The sequence below is a fragment of the Diceros bicornis genome, chromosome 24 (assembly GCF_020826845.1).
Source record: "Diceros bicornis minor isolate mBicDic1 chromosome 24, mDicBic1.mat.cur, whole genome shotgun sequence".
NCBI lineage: Eukaryota > Metazoa > Chordata > Mammalia > Perissodactyla > Rhinocerotidae > Diceros > Diceros bicornis.
Genome location: NC_080763.1, coordinates 46,006,623 through 46,026,968, shown reverse-complemented (window position 1 = coordinate 46,026,968; position 20,346 = coordinate 46,006,623). Strand labels below are relative to the sequence as shown.

The following is a 20,346-nucleotide window of genomic DNA, read 5'->3' as shown; positions in this document are numbered from 1 at the left end:
TGTCTGCAAAATGGTGACCCATAAGCGATTTGCCACACACCAAATGGACACGCACAGTCATGCACACACATACCACATCCCTCGCTGAGTGTGGACTGGGTCCAAGAAGACTCCCAGACAAGGTTTGATACTCACAGAGAGCTTGCCCTTGTATATTCTATGTCAATAAACCGAATATACAAAGGGCAACCTCGCTTTAAGTACCAAACAATAGCATTGGGCAGGTCCATCGCTCTCATTCACAGGGCTGGCCCCGCCTCCCGGGATTCATCCTAGGGAGGGGGTAGGAGAGGCAGGATCAGCAGACCAGGGGGCAACCGCCTCCTGTCAGGTGTGTGCCTGCTGGTCAGCTCTCTACCCCACAGAGGCCAAGGAGGGGAGACGCCAGCATCGCTTCACTAAAATCGGCATCGTTTCCAGGAATCACTCCAAATCAGGACTTGTTCCTGAAAAGGAGATCAATCCCACGGCCTTCGAGTGTACGAGCTCAGCTTCTCGCTTTCTGCAGAATAATGCTGGGTGCAGAACCAGCATGGCTACCTCCTCCAGGAAGTTTTCCTGATAATGCACTAGGCACTGAGGGCAAGGGGACCAGGTGAATTTACACCATAGACAAAGCAAAGGCTCTGTGGTCACTGTCCCATCATACTTCCCAGAGGCATGGACGTCGATGTCGTTCCCCAGCACCAGCCTCCTCCCCACCACCATCCTGGAGGTTGACACCATGCCCAGGAAGCCACGCTAGGAAAGAGCTGACACTGGAAGAGAGTCAAACCCCACATGCCATAGACTAATGGAGAAAGCAGTTCCCCATGGCAGCCTCGCCTCCTGAGAGAGCCCCTAGGGAAGGAGCAGAAACTGAAGGTCACAGGTGAGCAGGCGACCTGACTCACCCCCAGTGAGGTGCTCACCTGTATCAGACGACATTCGTTCTCCTTGACAGGGGCTGCTGTGATGCCCCTTCCCTGCTGCCTGCCTCAGGGCCAGATGCCCCCCATGGCAGTCAGGGTGTGCAAAGTGGACGGTCACATGGCCCCGGAAATGTCTCGGTAAGCACAGAACCAGAGCCCTCTTCTTCTGGCCATCGTCCTAAGGGGAACAGAATGCAGGAGGTCAGAGGACCGGAGGACAAACATCGAGACAGAAGCACTTCCCTCTGACCTTCCGACATCCACCTACCTGGCCCAGTGGGGGGTGGCTCCCACAGCTCCACCCCAGAGCCATGCAGTTCCTGTGGAGGACACTGTCTCTAGACGGGCCTTGACCCACAAATCACAAATAGAACTAGCTCTTACAGACTCATCTCAGGGACCATGAGCAGGAGAATGTCTGCCTGAACACCAAAGAGTAGCATTAATGAGCAAGTCTCAGCTTCTTCCCAAAGGCTGATGCCACCTCCAGGAAGCCCTCTGGGATGGACTCACAGGGTTGGTCAATCAGGCTTGAAACCATCATAAACAAAGCCGGTGCTCTGTGGTCCACTGTCACTCATGTGTTACCCTGAAAGGGTCTCTCTCCTGAGCTTGACATGGCACTGGGAATCCTCCTGGGTATGACTTGGTGCAGACCACAGGCAAGTCCATACATGATTCATCTTTAAAAAAGCAAACCACCGTTAAATTCAGTGCAGACAATAGACAGCATGCACAAAAGGCCCACCCCTGCCCCCCGCCGGCATGGCACAGCCTCTTGGGAGTTTCCTGAGGAGGACCCGGGCACCAGCATCACAGCCAAAGCCCACATTTGGGCCCGGAAAGCCAGGACATACCTGGGGCTGACACCAGCCTCTCTGTCCTGAAGATGGAGCTGGGTCCGAACCTTCCTGGTCAGAGTTTGATACGCAAATAAGAGTCTCCCCCTGTATATTCGCCATTCATAAAGTGAACATACAAAGGGTATCCTCTCTTTAAGTACCAAAGAGCAGCTCCAGAGAGGACCACACTGCGTCTTCCCCAGAGGGGGCTCACCTCCTGTGGGGCTGAGACTGAGCAGGAGGGACCAGCCACAACCCTGCACCCTGCACGCTGTGACCCAGCCCTGAAATGGGCTGTACTTCTCAGCATCTCTCCAAGACAGGATTGTCTCCCCCAGACAGGCGATCCCGGATGACTTGACATAAAGTGGATGTAATATGGTTGACATTCCTTCAAGGCCTGCAAAACCACCCCGGGCAAAGAACCACTGCCTCTGCCTAAGGCCATGGCCTCCAGAAAGTCCACCTGATGACACATTGGCTGCTGGGGGTTAGAAGACACAATAGCATGCATCATTAAAGACAAAAAGCAAAAAAGAAAACCAACACACTCCATGACGGACCGCCCATTCACCAACCGTGTAGCAAAGCTAAGGTGAGCGTCCCTTCTGAACTTGGCATTGTGTCCAGAAAGCCACCCGAGCTGTTACTCAAAAGCACTCATCTTGTGCAAGATTCACCAAAAGAAAACGAAACCTCCATGGGTCAATTCTCTCTACTTAAACAGATAATGACATCAGTAATGCAGAGTCTTTCCATCACAATTGGCAAGGATGCCAAGAGGACGCCTATGGACGAAGAGAGCACTGGGGCTTAATGGTCCCAGTGGCAAGTCTCGTAAAAATATGGGGCTCTGGGCCCACCCCATTCCCTTACTCTGGACTGGCACCAACACCCACCACCCACCCCATTCCCTCAAGTGGACATTAAGCCTCAGTAGTTAGCCCAAAGATGGGCTGGGTATGGAGGGTGGGTAGACCAAATGACCCAAATTTAAATTAGACACTGGCTTTGCTGTTGACCATCCTTTCATACATCTAGGAGACGAACTGACCATGAGGTCTCTTCCCAGAGCCTGGCATCATGCCTGGGAAGACTTGCCAGAGTAGCAGCTCACGGATGCTTCATCATTATATGAAGCAGGCCCTCCAAGGAAGGCACCACTTTCTAAACAGGATAGCAGCTCTAAAAAGAAAACCACTGCATCATGTCCAAAGTCCCCATCTCTTCCAGAAAGTTCTCTGAAGGATGCATAGGATGAGGAGGGCAAGAGGATCAGGTCACAAACAGCAAGAGAGAGGCACATGTCCTGTGGTCAACCATGCATTTGCATACCCTGGAGCAGTCCTGGCCCTCTGATGGGTCCCTGAAGTCAGCCTTGGTTCCAAGAAGCCTTCCCAGGAAGGATTTGCTCCTCGGAGAGAGCTTTCCCTTGTATATTCATTACAAATAATGCAAACACATGAAAGAGAACCTCTCTTCAAGTAGCAAACGACACCACTGGCGGGAAAGCCATTCTCATTGTGACAAAGTTGGCACCAGCTCCAGGAGTGAGCCTAAGATAAACAGATTGGATACGCAGGGTTAGTGGGCAGGCGGCACGTGCCGTGTGGAGTACATGCTGTGGGTCAATCACGCGTCCATTCCTTCCATATGCCCCAGAGCGGTATCCCCACCAGTGTCCCTTCCTAACACGGACAGCCTACCCAGCTATCCTTTAAGGTTACTGCAGAAGAGGTGGATTCCAGAAAACGCATCATAAACACGGTAATCACACAGAGAACGAAATTCATTGAAGGTCAAGGAAGCAATATGGAGAGCTTAGCCTCATAACAACACATTACTCGCTGAGGGCATATGTCATACAAAGCACAGGGCTACATTGTGGTCCATTCCTGTGCCCAGGACGGGGAGCGATACCATCTCTTCTTTGATGGCGACTTCACATCCTCGGAGGTTTCCAAGCAGCATTTGATACTGAAAACGTGGATTTTCCTCTATGATTAATCATAAATAATGTACTCATAGAAGGAGAATCTACCTTTTAAATACCAAAGAAGGATTCTGTCCAGGAGAAGGTGAACCTGTGCTTGAGTCATCAAAAATGAAAGTCACATAGGGCAGACAAGCTTCCATGGACAACTGGGGCGACAGAACCACAACATCGTCTTCACCAAGTTGGCTTCTCAGCGAGAAATGTCTCGTAAGGGGATGATCCTCAGGCACACGTCCTCAATTGACACGACGTGTGGTCCACATCTTTCCACCTCCCCAGGCCGAGGGGGCCAGGAGTGGGCTAGCCCTGCAGTCTCTTCCAGAAATATTTCCAAAGCAGCTTTTGATACTGAAAACATGGATTTTCCTCTATGATTATCTAAGAATCACGTAAACATAGAAGGAATATCCACCTTTTAAATACCAAAGAAAGACTGAGGTCTGGAAAGGACAGATCTGTGGACAGCTCATCAAAGCGAGACAGCAGAGCACGTTGTGTTCGGTCCCATGACGTGGCTGTGGCGACACACCACGGCGTCGTTGCCCCATTGGCTCCTCAATGAGAGGAGGCCTCTAAAGGTGCTGGTCGGCAGACATACGGCTCGAAGGCAGCACATGTCCTGCGGTCCACCACCTTTCCACTTACCCTGGCGGGGCTTAGCCCCACCTTGCTCCCCTGACCATGGTTTCAGTCCAGGAATGTTCCCAAAGCAGCATTTGATACTGAAAACGTGGATTTTCCTCTATGATTAACCAACCAACACGTAATCATAGAAGGAAAATCTACCTTTTAAATACCAAAGAAGATTAATCCCAGAAAGCATGAGCTCATGCACAAAGCTCAAAAATGAGAGAACATCACACAGAAAAGACCGCTGAGCTGCCATGGAGAACTGTGACAACAGACCCCACCCTCTTCCCCGAGGCGGCAGCTCGGCGACAGGGTCTCCTCAAGCCGGGTGGGTGGTCCACGGATACGTGGCCCGAATGCAGCACATGTGCTGGGCCTGCCATCTTTCCACTTACCCTGGAGGGGCTTGGCCCCCCCGGCCTCCCTGACGGTGGTTTCAGTCCAGGAATGTTCCCAAGCAGCATTTGATACTGAAAACGTGGAATTTCCTCTATGTTTAACCATAAATAACATAAACATAGAAGGAATATCCACCTTTTAAATACCAAAGAAGGGGGCCGGCCCGGTGGCGCAAGCGGTTAAGTGCGCGCGCTCCGCTGCGGCGGCCCGGGGTTCGCTGGTTCGGATCCCGGGCGCGCACCGACGCACTGCTTGGTAAGCCATGCTGTGGTGGCGTCCCATATAAAGTGGAGGAAGATAGGCACAGATGTTAGCCCAGGGCCGTCTTCCTCAGCAAAAAAAGAGGAGAATTGGCGGATGTTAGCTCAGGGCTGATCTCCTCACACAAAAAAAAAAAAAAAAAAAAAAAAAAAAAAAATTAAAAAAAAAAATTAAATACCAAAGAAGGATTTAGTCCTGGAAAGCATGAAGCTGAGCAGGATCCGCCAGAAACAAAGGTGACACAGGACAGGCACATGGGGCAGGGCCTCCGGGGTGGCGGCAGTGACGGGGAGCTCTGAGAAAGGCACCTGTCCCATTACCAACGAAAACGGAGGTTTGGGATCTGCCTTCCATTTGCTCCCTCTGGGGAGCCGTTAGCTTTCCTCTCTCTTCCTCGAGGGGGATTTTATGTTCAGAAATGTTTTAACAGCAACTTTAGATACTGAAAATGTGGATTTTCCTCTATGATTAACCATAAATCCCGTAAACATAGAAGGAACGTCCACCTTTTGAATACCCAAACTTGAACAGCCCTGGAAAGCACAAACCTGAACACGATTCACTAAGAAGAAAAGCAACATGGGGCTGGCGGGCACTTTTTAAGTTCCATGAAGGAACTATGACATCAGCCCCGGCCTCGTCACGACCAGATGACGGACCTGATTAAAAGGCACATGACTTGGGTCTGGCCTGCTGTCAATCATCCAGCTATGGGCAACCCTGATGTCTCTTCCTCAGTGGGGATTTCATGGCCAGGAGGACTTTCAAAGCAGGGTCTGATTCTGAAAAAGTGGATGTGCTTCAAAAATTCACCATAAATAAAGCAAGCATGGTAGGGATGACCATCCTTTAAGTTCCCAAAATATCATAGACAAAAAGAGAAAAACCCTACAAAGTTCATAAAGTCAGCGTCAACTCCTTGAAGCCCTCCTAAAGTACCCAATGACAAAAGTCACATAAAAGTGTGTGCAGCATAGTCGAGCATCCTTTCACATACCTTAGAGGGAGAGGACATCAAGAAACCTTCCGGAAAGTGAGACTTGTGTCCAGAGACTCCAGTAGGCAGGACTCAATAAGTCGATGCAATAGGCTGTTAGGGTTACATTAGAGAAACAGATTACAAACAATATCTCTTCAAATACAACTGAGTGGCAGCCAAGCATGATATTTACCAGCCACCACCACCCTCCCCCCAAAACTGCACAGCTTCTAGAAAAATCATTTTCCAGGTGGATTGGATGCAGAGACTTACTGAAATAGGTGCTATGACTCCTTGGCAAAGCGTGCCTCTAAAAGCAAAAAATAAAGCTCCAATAATCCCAGACTCAGTCCCATTCTGGAGGGTTGCTGTCACCTCCAGGAAGTCCTCCTAAACACAGATTCAACACTGAAGACAAAGGCGCCAGTTGGCATCCTTTGCAAACAAAGCACACGCCCATGTTCCACGAAGGACCGCCAACATCAATATTGCTTTTCTAAAGTTGGAATTGGTTCAAAAAAGTTTTCTATATGAAAACCACTGCCTATCACAAGGGTGGAGTCAGGCATTTCTCCTGAGGACAAGAGGATACTGAGGGTAAGTGGACCAGGTAATACCCATCATCTACAAAGAGCCAGAGGCCTTCCCCTACACTTGCAGCTTGTTGGGAAAGCAATCTTGATCCTCTGAAGTCCCCCAAGCACAATTTGTCATAAAGAAAGCAAACGCATGGCCAAGTGTTCTTCACGTACCATCAAGAGCAAGGCCACGCCCCCGGGTTGGTGCTACCTGCATGAAGCTCTGTCAAGAATAAATGAGACATGGCTGGCTGGGGGTCAGATGGTCTAAGTCACAAGTGAAGGAAATCCTCTGTGGCCAACATCATTCTTGTACCCAGGAGTGGTTTTTGCAAGCACAGCCATGAGTGAGGAGAGCATGCTATCGAGGAATCAATCCTGGCCGGGTTATTTTTTTTAATTGAAATGCAGACAGCCAGTCAAGATCTGGGATAGATGTAGTGACCAGCCAAGGAACTCCTCTCAGGTATCCAGGGAAAGACAACTCACCTGTTGTCTCTTCCAGGAAGCTGGCATCCTTCCCTGAGTGTCCTGCTAAGGCTAAGACGCCAGCTAGGATGCCAAGTGAGCTGATAGCAGCGTCTGCCCACTGCACGGCTTCATCCCCTTTGCTCTCCTGCTACCCCCATTTCCACGTGGAATGGCCTTCCTTGAGAGCACATCTTGTATAAACCACTTGCCCACAAATCTTGAGGGGCCCCCTCCAAGCTTAAGAAAAAGGTATATATTAATAACAGCGGTATGGTCTCCAGGAAGACTACAGAAAGATAAGTCAGAGATTGTTCTGGGGAGCTGGTGTATTCCTGACGATGTAGGGTGTGTAAAGGCCTCATAGTCTCTCTTTCTGTTAGGCATCTGGAAATTGTAACTTTCCCAAGCAAACTGGGTATTTTGCCTTTCTTTAAAAAAAAATTCATTATTAAAATAAAGTTACATTAAAATAAGTCACGTACTAAAACATCAGTACACCTGCAACATATTCATAAAAGTTCCCATTATCATCTCGTATTTGTCATTTTAATTTTTTTCAGTATATATATGTGTCTTATTCATTCTATTAGAGGTAAGCTTTGGAAACCAAGGGACCAGATAGCATATATTTTGGGATTCTTCTAAAAATCTGAAAACTGTGTTATACATGTTTTTGTTCACGTTCCTTTGTCAATTTTTTTAAAAGAAATTGGTGTTGTAGAACCTAATTCTTCACACTTATAGATTTACCTTAGGAAACAGGATTATATGGTGATTCATTCAATAAATTCTCAATCCTCAAAATGAAAAACAAATAAAGAAAAACATTTGCCATCTGGTCAACCATCTGTTCACACACCCTCAGAGAGGGGCCAGCACTCACATCCTGAACCTGACACCACGAGCGGCAAGTCCTTCAAGAAGGCATTTGATGAGGAAAAGAGATCAACCGTGCAATATCTGCCATAAACAAAGCAAATACATCACGGACAACCTCCTTTCGAACATCTCAGACCAGCTTCTGTGACCCTGCTTCTCCTCGGCTGCCAGAGCATCCTCCTGCAAAGGAACTCAATGGTGGGAGTTAAGGCACAGAGAAGGTACGCTATCAAAGACGTGATGCTCCCTCGGGGCCTTCCCTTGACGTACCTGGGGCGGTGCAGGTCCCAGTGGCCCTCCCTGACATCAGCAGCAGGATTCGGAAGCCCTCCAAGATGGGGAACGAGGCCCCACTCTGAAAGAGAACTGTACCTTTCATGTTTCCCCAGGCATAAAACAAAGGCATCATGGGACTACCATTCTTCACATTCCACAGGTGACGCAGAAACGGACTCCTCCAGGAGGTCCTCTGGGCTGAAGAGATTCTGAAGGTCCATGGGCCAGGTGGCACGTGTGAGACACAGGATGCAGAGCCTGCCCTCCGTCTTCAGTTCAGAAACCACGGGGAGGTGCTCCCATAGCTGTGCCTTCCCTGAAGTTGGTGCCTCATCCTCTAGAAGGCTGATACTTGAATGAGTAGAACAAGTCAGCTGTGTATGCCACCTCTTGGACAGCCTTTCTTGAGAGACTGACCTGAAGACAGCTGCTTCTTCTCCAAAGGTGTTTTCTCCTCCAGGCAGGTCTCGGAGGGGAGGACAGGCCCCGGAGGCCGGGCGGAGCAGGAGAGCCAGCCATTATGCAGGCAGCTGCTGAGGCCAGCACGGCCCGAGAGCCACACGTGGGGCTGCCATCAACACCTCTTCCCGGAAGTCGGTGCTGGACTTCAGTGATGCGACATGATACCCAAATAGAAGTGCACCCGTACTTTTCGTCATAAATAAAGTGAAGAAACATGGATAACCTCTTTTCTAGTACCAAAACGTAGCACTGAGAATAACCCCGTGGCCTCCTGCCCCTGCTGGCAGAGCTCCAGGAACTCCTAGGGAAGACAGATGCTGAGGGTTAGTGGACCAGATGACCACAATTCCAACTTATGCACTCTATGGACAACCACCTGCCACTCACCCCAGAGAGTAGATGCCACCAAGAGTCTCAGCTCCAACAGCCTTTCCTCCAAGGTGGATCTGATACTGAAAAGAGGTTGACCAAGAATGCTTTGTCCTAAATACAACGAATTCACCTGGGAACACCTCTCTTCAAGTACCACAGAACAGAACCCTCCATGGAGCCGCATGGCACCTTCTCCAGGAAGACGGCCTAAGGATGGACTGAACGTGGAGGCTGAAAGACCCAGACAGCAGTGTCTTTCATGAGGCACACATTCTGCAGTCACATCCATTTGCTGGTCCTGATTTGGGGCTGACACCAATGTCCCTTCTCTGTTGATGGTGTCGAGAAGCACATCCTTCTGAGGCAGAACCTGGAAAGAGGCAGGCTGGAGAGGATTAGTTCCAGTGAAGTGACTGCTCTGGGAAACTCTCTCCCACAACCATGGGGACCGCTGCCTTCCGCCACAGTTGGTGTCCCCAATCAATTCTACGATGGACGTGAGGATGACAGTCCACCAAGTGACAGGTCATAGTTAAAATACACACACCCGGCGACCACCTACTTCCATCTCTGGAGAGACCTGGTGGATAAGCTACATTGGCTACTTGTTTTTGTTGTTAGGGCTGCTGTTTAGTTATATGGTTCTTTGGCTGCTCTCCTCTGAACTCATTTCAAATGTCGGGAGAATTCTTCCCAACAGAACCTGGAACCATGTTTCCCGGGCCTCCCTTGCAGTGGGGAGCTGGCGTGTGACTGAGGCCCCGCCAACTGTGCCCGTTCTTAGAGGTGGACATCGCCCGTGGTTGGACTGAGGATGGCCAGACACCGAGTGTCCCTGAACCCGCCAACACACAGTTGGAAGGGGCAAATCCCCCATGTACATACCAAGAGAGGTTGTGACACCAAGGCCCCTTCCCCAAAGTTCCATCGGGCCAGGGAGCTCTTCAGGGTGAGATTTGATACCGAAAAAGAAGTGCACCATGTTTGTTTCGTCACATATCAAGCGAAAATAACATGGGCAACTTCTTTTCAGGTACCAGAGATTAGCACCGCCGGGCAGGCGTCTGTACTTGCTCACCTCCAGCAGGCCACCTGGGTGTGAAGGGACACTGGGGGTTAGGGCGTGGGGGCATGGCCGGGCAAACACCGTCCGTTACACATGCGCTGAACACAACGGGGATGGCCGCTCCCTGCCTGCAGCCCGGCACGGCGAGGCTGACCCTGAGCAGGGATGGGTTGTGTGGTCGCCATCATGGATGAAGCAAACCAGTTCCAGACTGCTGCTGCTTCAGGACCCCAGGAAGTCTTCATGGGCAGAATTCAATAATCAGCGCAGACGGGTTCCGGAATGTTTACTGTCAACTCCACAAATGTTCATGGAGAGCATCATTTCAGAGGAAACAGGATGGTCCTGGGCCTTAAATAAAATCCTCTCTGTGAGTCAGTGGTTCCTGTAAGGCGTCTTGAGAGACAGGAAACCGAGGATGTAGAATTAGGGGAGACAAGCCCAGTGCAGCATCAGCTCTCTGGGGACCCCTCCGTGCGTGTCGCTTGCATGGTTCTGACTCCAGTATCCCCTCCTAAGGACACTCCTGGTTCCTTGGAGGCACGGTTTGGTTCTAAAACACCAACAGTTCAGCATGACTTGTGCCAAATACAGCAAACCCATCGCAGAGAGCCAAAGGGCAAGGGCAAGGAGATACCGTCCCCAAAGTCAGCGTCACTTCCAGGAAGTCCTCCCAGGAAGAGAAGGACACCGAGGGTGAACGAGTCAGGGAAGACGCTCTGAACTCCACCATCCTTCAGGTCTCCCAGAGAGGGGCTCACACCAACGGCCCTTCCCTGGACACAGAACACAGAAATCATGCATTATTTGTCACTGATAAATTAAACCACTAGGACAACACTTCTGAAGTACAAACACAGTAAGCCCATGAGAAAAAGTCACTTTCCACCAAGAACCCACCTTAGATAGGATACTAAGGATAGCTGAACCAAGAGATACACATCATTGAAGAAAAATGCAGGTTTTCCAGTCACCACAGTGGTGTGGTATCATCTGTTTATATCCCAAATAAGATAAAACCCAACTCAAACTGGCTTAAACAGTAAAGGGATTTATAGGCTTTATATCTCTGATAGGCTTAATGCAACTGAAAAGTGCAGATGCACTGTAAGCTTCAGGCAGCTCTCACAGGAGAAGGAGAAATATTTCCTTTCCCAGAAGCCTCAGCAAACATCTCCTTGCATCTCATTGGCTCAGTGGAGTTAGGGGCCCATCACTGAACCAATCACAGCAGCAAAGGGGGAGGGATAAAGTGACTCCCTTAACCCTGGGCAGGTGTGTATGTGTGTGTCTGTGTGAGGTTTCAATCCAACCCAAGCCGCAGGGCAGGAAGAGGTGAGCTTTCATGAGAGAAATCAAAGGAAACTGAGGGAGGGAGAAAAGACACAGAGTGGTGAAAATCTTGACCAAAGTCCACTACACGTGCCAACGTGCCTTCCCCGAAGTTGACACCCTAGCCAAGAAGTCCTTGAGGCAGAATTGGATACTGAAAAAGAAGTGCACCGCGAATGTTTCGTCACAAATAAAGCGAAAAAAACACGGGCAACTTCTCATTAAGTACCGCATGTCAGAACCGTCGAGCAACGCTGCTCTTCCGTGGTTGGCGTCACTTCCGCAGACATCCTGAGAGCAAACGGGTCCTGTTAGTAGGCCAGGCAACACGCCTTCACGAAACGGGTACCAGAAGGGATGTTTAATGTTTGTCAGAAACACAGAAGATGGCTCATAGAGAACACTGTCTCAGATGAAATGGAATGACCCAGGGCCTTGACAGTGGCACCACTGCTGGCCAGCCTTGGCTCGAGGACGTGCTTACATGGCAGACAGGAAACGGGAGCTTAATGAGTTATGAGTGAATAATGAATGAAACCCAAGTTCTCAGTGGCCCATGTGGACGACTGACCCACTGGCTCACACCCTCACCCATTCCCGCATCGACACCCTCGCCGTAACCTCCTCATGGGTGAGGTGTACCTCCCACCCCTTGGGGCTTGGCCTTGTGACCTGCTGTGGCCATGTGATCTGGGCAGAAATGTGCCAGCTCCCAGTTTCAGTCTTCAGAGCCGAAGGGTTTCTACTTACTTTCTTGTGGTCTTGCCATCGCTGTGAGGACGATGTGCCAGCTAGCCCAAGAGGTGGGTGAGCGATGTCATGTCCCACCTTCACCCCCAGAAGTCATCCTGGGTAAGGAATGGATACTTGGGATTAGAGGAAGACACATGCTAAACAGAACGTGTGCTCTTGAGTGCAACATCCACACCTGTACCTTCATTGATGATGACGCCAACGTCTCTTCTCTGAAGTTGCTGTCACATCCAGAATGCATCTTAGGCAGGATCTGACACTGAAAAGCATCCCATCTCTTTGGATCCTCACAAGTCAGACAAAGCTGGACAACAGACACAGAGATGCGTGACGACAACAAAGCCTCTTTGCCTAAGTAATGATGATGGACTTGAAATCCACCCAGGAAGAAGCTGGCTTCTAAGTGGTAATGACCCACAAGGGGATCAAAGCCACACTGCGAGCTCCTCTGTCCCCCGCCCATTCGCTCACCAGTAGTGGTTTGGACACCGATAGCCCTGCCTGGAATCTGGCTTCACCTCCAGGAAATCCTCCAGTGTGGTATTTACTAGTGAAAAGAGATGCACCATGTAACATTCATCACATACACGGCAAGCTCATTAGACAGGCTCTTGTCAGATACCACAGAACGGAGTTGACATCACAACCACAGGCGCTCCCAACATTGCACACCCCACCCTATACCCTCCCCAAAATAGATTGGACCCCTGAACCAGGTAATACAAACATCCTACATTCAACACATGCTATGGGGTGGGCCTTCCCCTGGGCGGGGGGGGCACCGATACCAAGCCCTCTTCCGTGACATTTTCTGTGGTCAGGCTAACAGTCCTCCAGGGCAGGATTTGACACAAAGAGAGAGTATTCACTAATGATTGCTTATACTTATTTTTAAAAGGTAGAAGGGGGAGCCCCCAAAAGGGCGACCACTCTTGAAATACTGTGGATTCACACTGGCCCCAAATCCTCCTAATCTTCTCCAAAGTTGCCATGTGCACCAAGATGTCATCCCACAGATGGACTGGGTGCTGGTGGATAGTCAAACGGGTGACCTACATCATAAATGAAGTGCACGTCACCGGTCTACCATCCCCTCAGCTACCCTGGAGAGTGGTTGGCATTACAGTCCCTTCAGTGACGCTGCCAGTGTGTCCAGAAAGCCATCCGAGCAGGACCCCACAGCTGAAGAGCCACCGCCCAGCCTGAGTCATCAAATGGATGAAAACTGCAATGAATAATCTCCCTCCACCACAGAAACATGAGCCCTTCTCCAAACGTGGCTTCCCTTCCAAGGAGCTGTCCATGGGAGGGCTGGATCCTGAGGGCCACACACCATCCTTCACCCCCGCCCCCCGTGACACGTCACACAGTCCGCCTTCCTCGGGCCTAGTCAGGGTGCAGCCGGCAACGTCCCTTCCCTGAAGGCCGCATCAGGAACAGGAAGTGCCTCCAGGGTGGGATTTGATACTAAAAAAGAGGTTTCCCGTGTATGTTTCATCATAAATAAAGAGAAGACAACACGGACAACCTCTCCTTCGAGTATCGAAGATTAGCACTGATCAAAAAAAAAACGAGAAAAACAAAAACAAAACTTCTGAATCTTCACCGACGCTGGTGTCCCCTCCAGGAAATTTCCCCGAGTCTACATTACACCAGGTAGACCAGATGTCACGTGTCGTATACAAATGGAGATTCTGATTCAAGCATCCTAGACTTGTTTCTGGAGGTCAGCCAAGATACCCTTTAAGAGGTCACCTGTGAAATATTTTCCACCAATACGGAGAACATTCAGTGTACAACGGAGAACATTCAGTGTACAACCTCTCTCCAGGTCTTGGAGCTTTCCTGATGGTGGAACCACAGTCTCCTGGAATTCAGGCCTCAGGAAGCGCCCCCAGCAATGGTTTGCACCCTGATGTCGGTGCATCAGGAAAGAGTTCACAAACAAACGCTGTGTCCCGTGGTCAAGGGGCAGGTGGTGTGGTCTGCTTTGGGATGGCCCCTAGCCCCCGCTTGGAACTGGCCATGGGTCCAAGCAGTCTTCCAAGCAAGGTGTGATGCTAAAAACAGATGCATGTCACCGGGTTAATCCTACGTAGAGTGAGTGCCCACTAGAACCTCCTGCCGAGGGAGGGCAGGGAAAGCTGGGACAGGGCCAGCTTAACACCTTCCGCCACCTTCCATTTAATTCAGGGGAATTAAGGAATAAAAACAAATTTCATTTCCTGAAGGTAGTTTGCCAAATGTTTGCACCAACTCTGGGTTGGCTTTTCTATTTTTCTATAAAACTCATTTTATCATCATTTTTTCATTGTAGGGGGAATATTGATATCTCCAGACCCTTTTTCATTGCAGTAGGGAGGTAGGCCAACCCTGATAAGACTGGAGAGATAGGAGTCAAAAATCAAGGGAAAGCAAGTTCCAGGTTTCCTCCTAATAAAGTGCAACTGTGCCCTGCCCTTTCTCCTAAGCTGACCTCTAAAGCAGAGGACAGAGAGTCACGGAGCAGTGCTGCCTCCCGACACCCTCAGCATCTTTCTTCTGACTCCTGCTTAACCCCCAGAGAGTCCAGGCTTCATGAACTCAGTGGCCACCAGCCCTGGACACATCAGAGGCAATGGCACGCTCACCACTGTCACATTTCCTTGTCTTTCTCTCTTGTCCCCAGGGCTCTTTTCAGGTGGAAGGAATGGTCTGGGCATCAGCTAATATGAAAGATTGGTTGTGCCAGTCATCACTGCCACTGCATCTGTTCCAGCTCTCATCAAACAAAGGAAGGTTTGAGTGGAAAGACCTGGCCCTTCTTGAGACCCCCGTGCCCTTTCCCCAAATGCCATGAGAGAGCCCAGAACCCAGAGTCACAGCCTACTGCCATCAAAACAAATGTACAGCCAACAACCTACCTCTGTGCCTTGGCCTCATAGCTGGCCAAGAACCACTTCCTTTCCGGAAGGTTGGCGTCGCCTCCATGACATCCTCCTGAGAAGGACTGGCAAGGAGCATTAGTGTCAGACATGATGTGCAGAGCGACGGAAGCAGATGCCTTGGCTCCCTCAGCCTGGACTGGGGCTGACAACTTCTGTCTTGTCCAGGAAGTCTTTCAAGTGGTGTCTGAGACCGAAGAGTGGTCAGAGGGAATGATTTGTCATAAAAGAAATGAACACACCAAAGGAAACCTCTCCTAGTATGACAGAGAAGAACCATCTACAGAAACACAGCCTCTCGCCTAACATCAGTATCGCCTCCTAGTGATGAGTTGGATACAGTGGTGCGTGGACCAGGTGTGTCCCTGGTAAAGCATGTGGCCTACAGTCAGCTATCTGCTCACTTCTCCTGGATCAGAATTGATGACAGAGCCCTTTGCCCTAAGTTGGCATAACATCAAGCATTCCTCCAGATTTAAAAATAAATCAACTAAAGAATTCTTGTTAGAAATAAACAGGTCCCACCCCAGACCAATTCCAGAGACCCTCAAGGTCTCATCTTGATCTCAAAACCAACTTTTCTTCTCAAAGATGTTATTATGTCCCTAACATCCTTTCAGAATGAACTGGAGGCTGAGGGGCAGTGGTCCAGGCCACGTGCATTGTCTGTGCAGGGCATGCTCTCCGTGCAATAAGCATTCACCTAACACGGGCTGGGCTAACTCCAAACCCATCACTGAAGGAGGCAAAGACCAGCCATCCCTCTGAAGTGGGGCTGGATACTGAACTAGGCTGGCTTTGTGTGATTTATCAGAAGCAAGATAAATGCAACCACAGATAACCTACCTGCATGCTCTGGGGCATGGAGCTGTCATGGGGACCGCTGTCTTCCTCCAGGTGGGCATCACCTTGGGAAGTCCTCCTAAGAATGGATGAGATATTGAGGGTCAGTGGAACAGGTGATGCAAGTCAGAAATACGGGACACTCTTTGTGGTCAACCATTTACTCATGTCCACAGTGCCCCTTCCCTGAAGCTGGGATCTGGACCAGAAGCCCTCCAAGGTGGGATCTGATACTGGAAAAGAGGTTAACCAGGTGTGTTTCATCCTCATCAAAGAAACAGAAACCTAGAAAACCTCTCTTCAGGTACCACCAATTAACACTGACATGGATACCACTGATTCTTCCCCAAACTTGACCTTCAGTCCTGGAAGTCCTGTTAATACGGATTGGACACTGATGGTTAGCAGAACAGGTGACATTAGTCATAAATGTAAGGCACAGGCTTTGTGGTCAACCACTTATTTCTGTCCACTGGATGGGAGCTGACAGTAACGCCCTTCCCTGAAGCTGAGGTCTGGACCAGAAGGCCTCCAAGATGGGATTTGATACTGGAAAAGAGGTTAACCAGGTGTGTTTCATCTTCATTAAAGAAACAGAAACCCAGAAAACCTCTCTTCAGGTACCACTGATTAACACTCACAAGAACACTGATTCTTCCCCAGACTTGACATTCAGTCCTGGAAGTCCTGTTAATATGGAATTGGACACTGCACATTAGTCGATTTGCTGGTGTGAGCTGTTAGTTGAATGCATGCTGTCCATCAACCACCCATCCAAGTACCCCAGTGGAGCTGACCCCAATGACATCCTGAACTTCCTGAAGTCAGCATCATGGCCAGAGGGTGGCAGTACTCTAGATAGGCCAGTCACAAGAGCTGTCATATTTATAGTTAACCCCCAGGGCAAACTTTTCTCAGTTACCATAGAGAGACACAGATGCCCCAAGCCAAGGCTGGCTCTCTCAAGGGTCCTCCCAAGGACTCCCTGGATACTGAGGTGTGGTGCGTCAAGTGATCTGTGTCATAAATCAAGTGCACATAGTCTGGTCTGGTCAGCTGATCACTCAAGTACTTTGGAGTGGTGCAGACAGCATGCCCCTTCCCCTGAATTTGGAGGGCCTTATCTAGGAAGCCCTCCAAGAAAAGAGATCCTACTGAAAATAAGTCCAAGTTTGCCATGTCTGGCACAAGCATAGCGAAAGCCTTGTAGATGCTCTCTCTTCCAAGTCTAGCAGAGCCCAGCTGGCCCTCGTTTATCGTCTCTTTCCCCAGAGTTGGCATTTCTTCCAGAAGTTCTCCAAGGAGGTGTTAGATACTGAGGGTTAGTGGACCAGGTCACAAACGGCACAAATAAAGCGTGTGCTCTCTGGTCAACCATCTCATGTACCCAGGCACGTGTTGATGCCAGTCTCCTTGTCGGCAAGTTACCCCTGCCCTTGAAGTCGCCAAGCCAGAGTGGTTTGCTGAGAAGAAGGCTGCCACACAGGAGTTATCATCACACACAAGACAAACGCATCACAAACCCCACTGAGCTGCACTGAGCGCAAACCTAGTGTCCCCACCCCACAGTTGATGTTAGCTCCAGGAAAGCTTGCAAGGCGGGATTAGATACTGCAAAGAGGTCGACCGTGTAATGTGCGCCATAAATAAAGCGAACGCGCCACGGACCACCTCTCTCCAAGTACCAAGCAGCAGCAGTACTGACACCAGGACAGTGGCTCTTCCTCAAAGCTGATATCACCTCCTGGAAGTCTTCCAAGGCGAGATGTGATATTGAGAAGAAGTAGACCATGTGTCCTACGTCATAAATAAAGCGTACACACCATGGTCAACCGCATCTTCAAATACCATGAAGTGACGCTGACCCAGCCTCTCTTCCCTTAATTTTGTTTCACCTCTAGGAAGCCCTTGCAATGTGCGTCATGAACTATCAGCAATCAGCAAATGTGGCAATGACCACAAACCCAAGTCCAATGCCGCTACCACCTCCAGGATGCCCTGTAAGGCTGAGGTTGGGTGCTGAGTATTGGTTGGGGGACCAAGTGGCCAATGTCATAAATAAAGCACGTGGTCTACAGCCGAAGCACCTAGTGATCTCTGCTGGATAGTGCCTACCACACAGGCCCTGCTCTCAAGTTGGCATGGCCTCCAGGAAGTCCCCTAAGGCTGGCTGAGAATTAGTGGACCATGTTGCGTACGTCATAAACAACATGTACGCTCTCTGGTCTACCATCTCTCCATGTCTGTGGAATGGTGCTGAAGCCAGACCAATGTGTCTCCCACGAAGTTGGCTTTGCCTCTGGGAAGCCCTCTGCGACTGAATTTGATATTGAGAAGACGTGGACCATATTACATACGACACAGAGATAGCGCATGTTGTATGGTCAACCGTCTTTTCAGGTACCGTGGAAAGGGCTGATGTCAGAACCGGCGTCTCTTTCCTCACGTTAGCATCACCTTCAGGAAGCCCTCTGAGGCTAGATGCAGTATTGAGAAGAGGCCACCATGCAAAGTCTGCTATAGATGCAGTGGACACAGAGCAGAGAAACCCCTTAAGGACCCGGAGTGGAGATGACGTCGAATGAGTGCTATGCCTGATACCTAGCATTGCCTACTGGAAGCCCCCCAGGGTGCATTTGCTGTTACGAAAAGGTGGACCAAGTAACATGCATTGTAAGTAAAACATATGAAGCATGGTCAACTTCTACTAAGTATCCCAGAGCAGCATTGGTGCCAGAACTGGTACCTCGTCTCAAGAAGTTGACATGACCTCCCTGGAGACCTTCAAGGCTGAATCTGATACTGAAAAGAAGTAGACCATGTTACATACGCTGTTAATAAAATACATGCAGTGCGGTCGAACCCTTTCCAGGTACCGTGAGGTCGGTGCTGACGCCAGAACCATGCTCCAACTCGACTCTGAAGCTGGTAGCATCTTCAGTAAGTTCTCCAACGTTGGAATGGAGATGGGGAAGAAGTGGGCCATGGAATGTGCATCATCTGTAAGCATACACGGCAGGACCAATCAGATCTTCGTGGAGGATCAATGTTGAGTCCAGAGCCAGGGCATCTTCCCCAAGATGACTAGACTTGATATGGAAAAAAGATAGACTGTACATGCATCGTCAAGGAAAACAATGAGTCAGTGTGTCTTCAAGTACCTGCAGGAGCATCATCTCATGCGTACCCATATCTGCTCTACGTGGGCACTCGGTCCTGAAGCCATCTGTGCATAGCTTTGAGGATGATGAGAGGCAGAACGCGTAACATCCCTCCTTCATCAACATTCGCGGCACTGACCACCATTTCTTCACGTACCATGGGGAGTGTGTCAACGTGGGAGCAGGACACCTTCCTAGAGGTTATCATTGTCCTAGGGAAGGCCTTGGAGGCTGCGTTTGACACTGAGGAGAAGACTGCGTTGCAAGCATTAACAGATTAAGTACACATCTAACAGTCTACCATTCCTCCAAGTACCATGGAGCAGGGAGTATGCTGAGACCAGTGTTGTTCCTCTAACTTCAGGCTCTCTCCAGGATGGTTTGGATGGCTGGGCTGGATACCAAGAAGCGGTTTACCATCCCACATACATACTCAAAATGTATGTGGGACGGTAAACCATTTCTTCAAGTACCGCACAATGGCAGTGATGACGGGAAGAAGGCTCACGTTCACCAAGGTGCCTCTGGGGATCTCTTCAAGGCTGCATTTGATGCTGAGAAGAAGCAGGTCATGGTGGATACTAAACAAGAGTTGCGCAGTCAACCATGTCACTGAATGCCATAGAGCAGCACTGATCCCAGAAAGAATCAAGATCTCCTCCCCAGAGATGGTGAGCTTTCCCGAGGCAGAACTTGATATAAGAAGAGCGAGAGTATGTCATTTCGCATCATGCAGAAAAGAACATGCCATACAGAAAACCATCTCTTCGAGCGTCACGGAGAGGCCTGATGTTGGGTCCATTGGTGCTTCCCCGAAGACGGCGTCGCTTCCAGGAGCCTCGAGGATGGATTTGATACTGAGGGTTAGTGGACCGTGTTACATACGTCACAGATAAAGCGTACGCTATACGGTCTACTATCTCTCCAAGTACCACACAGGGACGCCGAAGACAGAGGTTGAGGACACGTCCAGATAGCCTTCCAAAGCTGGGGGGAATCAGAGGGCAGGTCGAGCACAACACATGCATCATGCCACAAGCACACACAGGCTAGAAGTCTTGTCTCCACTGTCAGGGCCTGGCGCTGATGGTGCAACTGGTGGCTTATCCCCAAAGCTGGCAACTCCTCCAGGAAGCCCTCCAAGGCTGTAAGTCCCAGTGAGCAGAAGTGGACGATGTTATGGATTTCCTCATTCCAGGAATACTGATTAA

General features: G+C 49.9%; 2 long non-coding RNA genes across 25 annotated transcripts in view; both read right to left on the bottom strand.

The window, feature by feature from the left end:
- Positions 1-10,092: 10,092 nt before the first annotated feature.
- Positions 10,093-13,950, bottom strand: LOC131421294 (uncharacterized). Of its 2 annotated transcripts, XR_009223792.1 has the most exons (4): positions 12,679-13,950; positions 12,389-12,511; positions 12,205-12,302; positions 10,093-10,898 (listed from the first exon to the last, which is right to left on the bottom strand). It is a non-coding gene; the product is annotated as an uncharacterized LOC131421294 (long non-coding RNA). The 2 variants fall into 2 exon arrangements; XR_009223791.1 differs by having other exon boundaries at positions 12,389-13,950.
- A 61-nt stretch (positions 13,951-14,011) lies between these two features.
- The window catches only part of LOC131421103 (uncharacterized), a 91,039-nt gene continuing 84,704 nt past the window's right edge, over positions 14,012-20,346 (bottom strand). For 22 of the 23 annotated variants that reach the window (XR_009223755.1, XR_009223756.1, XR_009223759.1 and 19 more), the window contains one exon: positions 14,012-16,053. This is a non-coding gene — a long non-coding RNA (uncharacterized LOC131421103). The remainder of the gene's footprint in view (positions 16,054-20,346) is intronic. The other variant, XR_009223746.1, reaches the window with a different exon arrangement.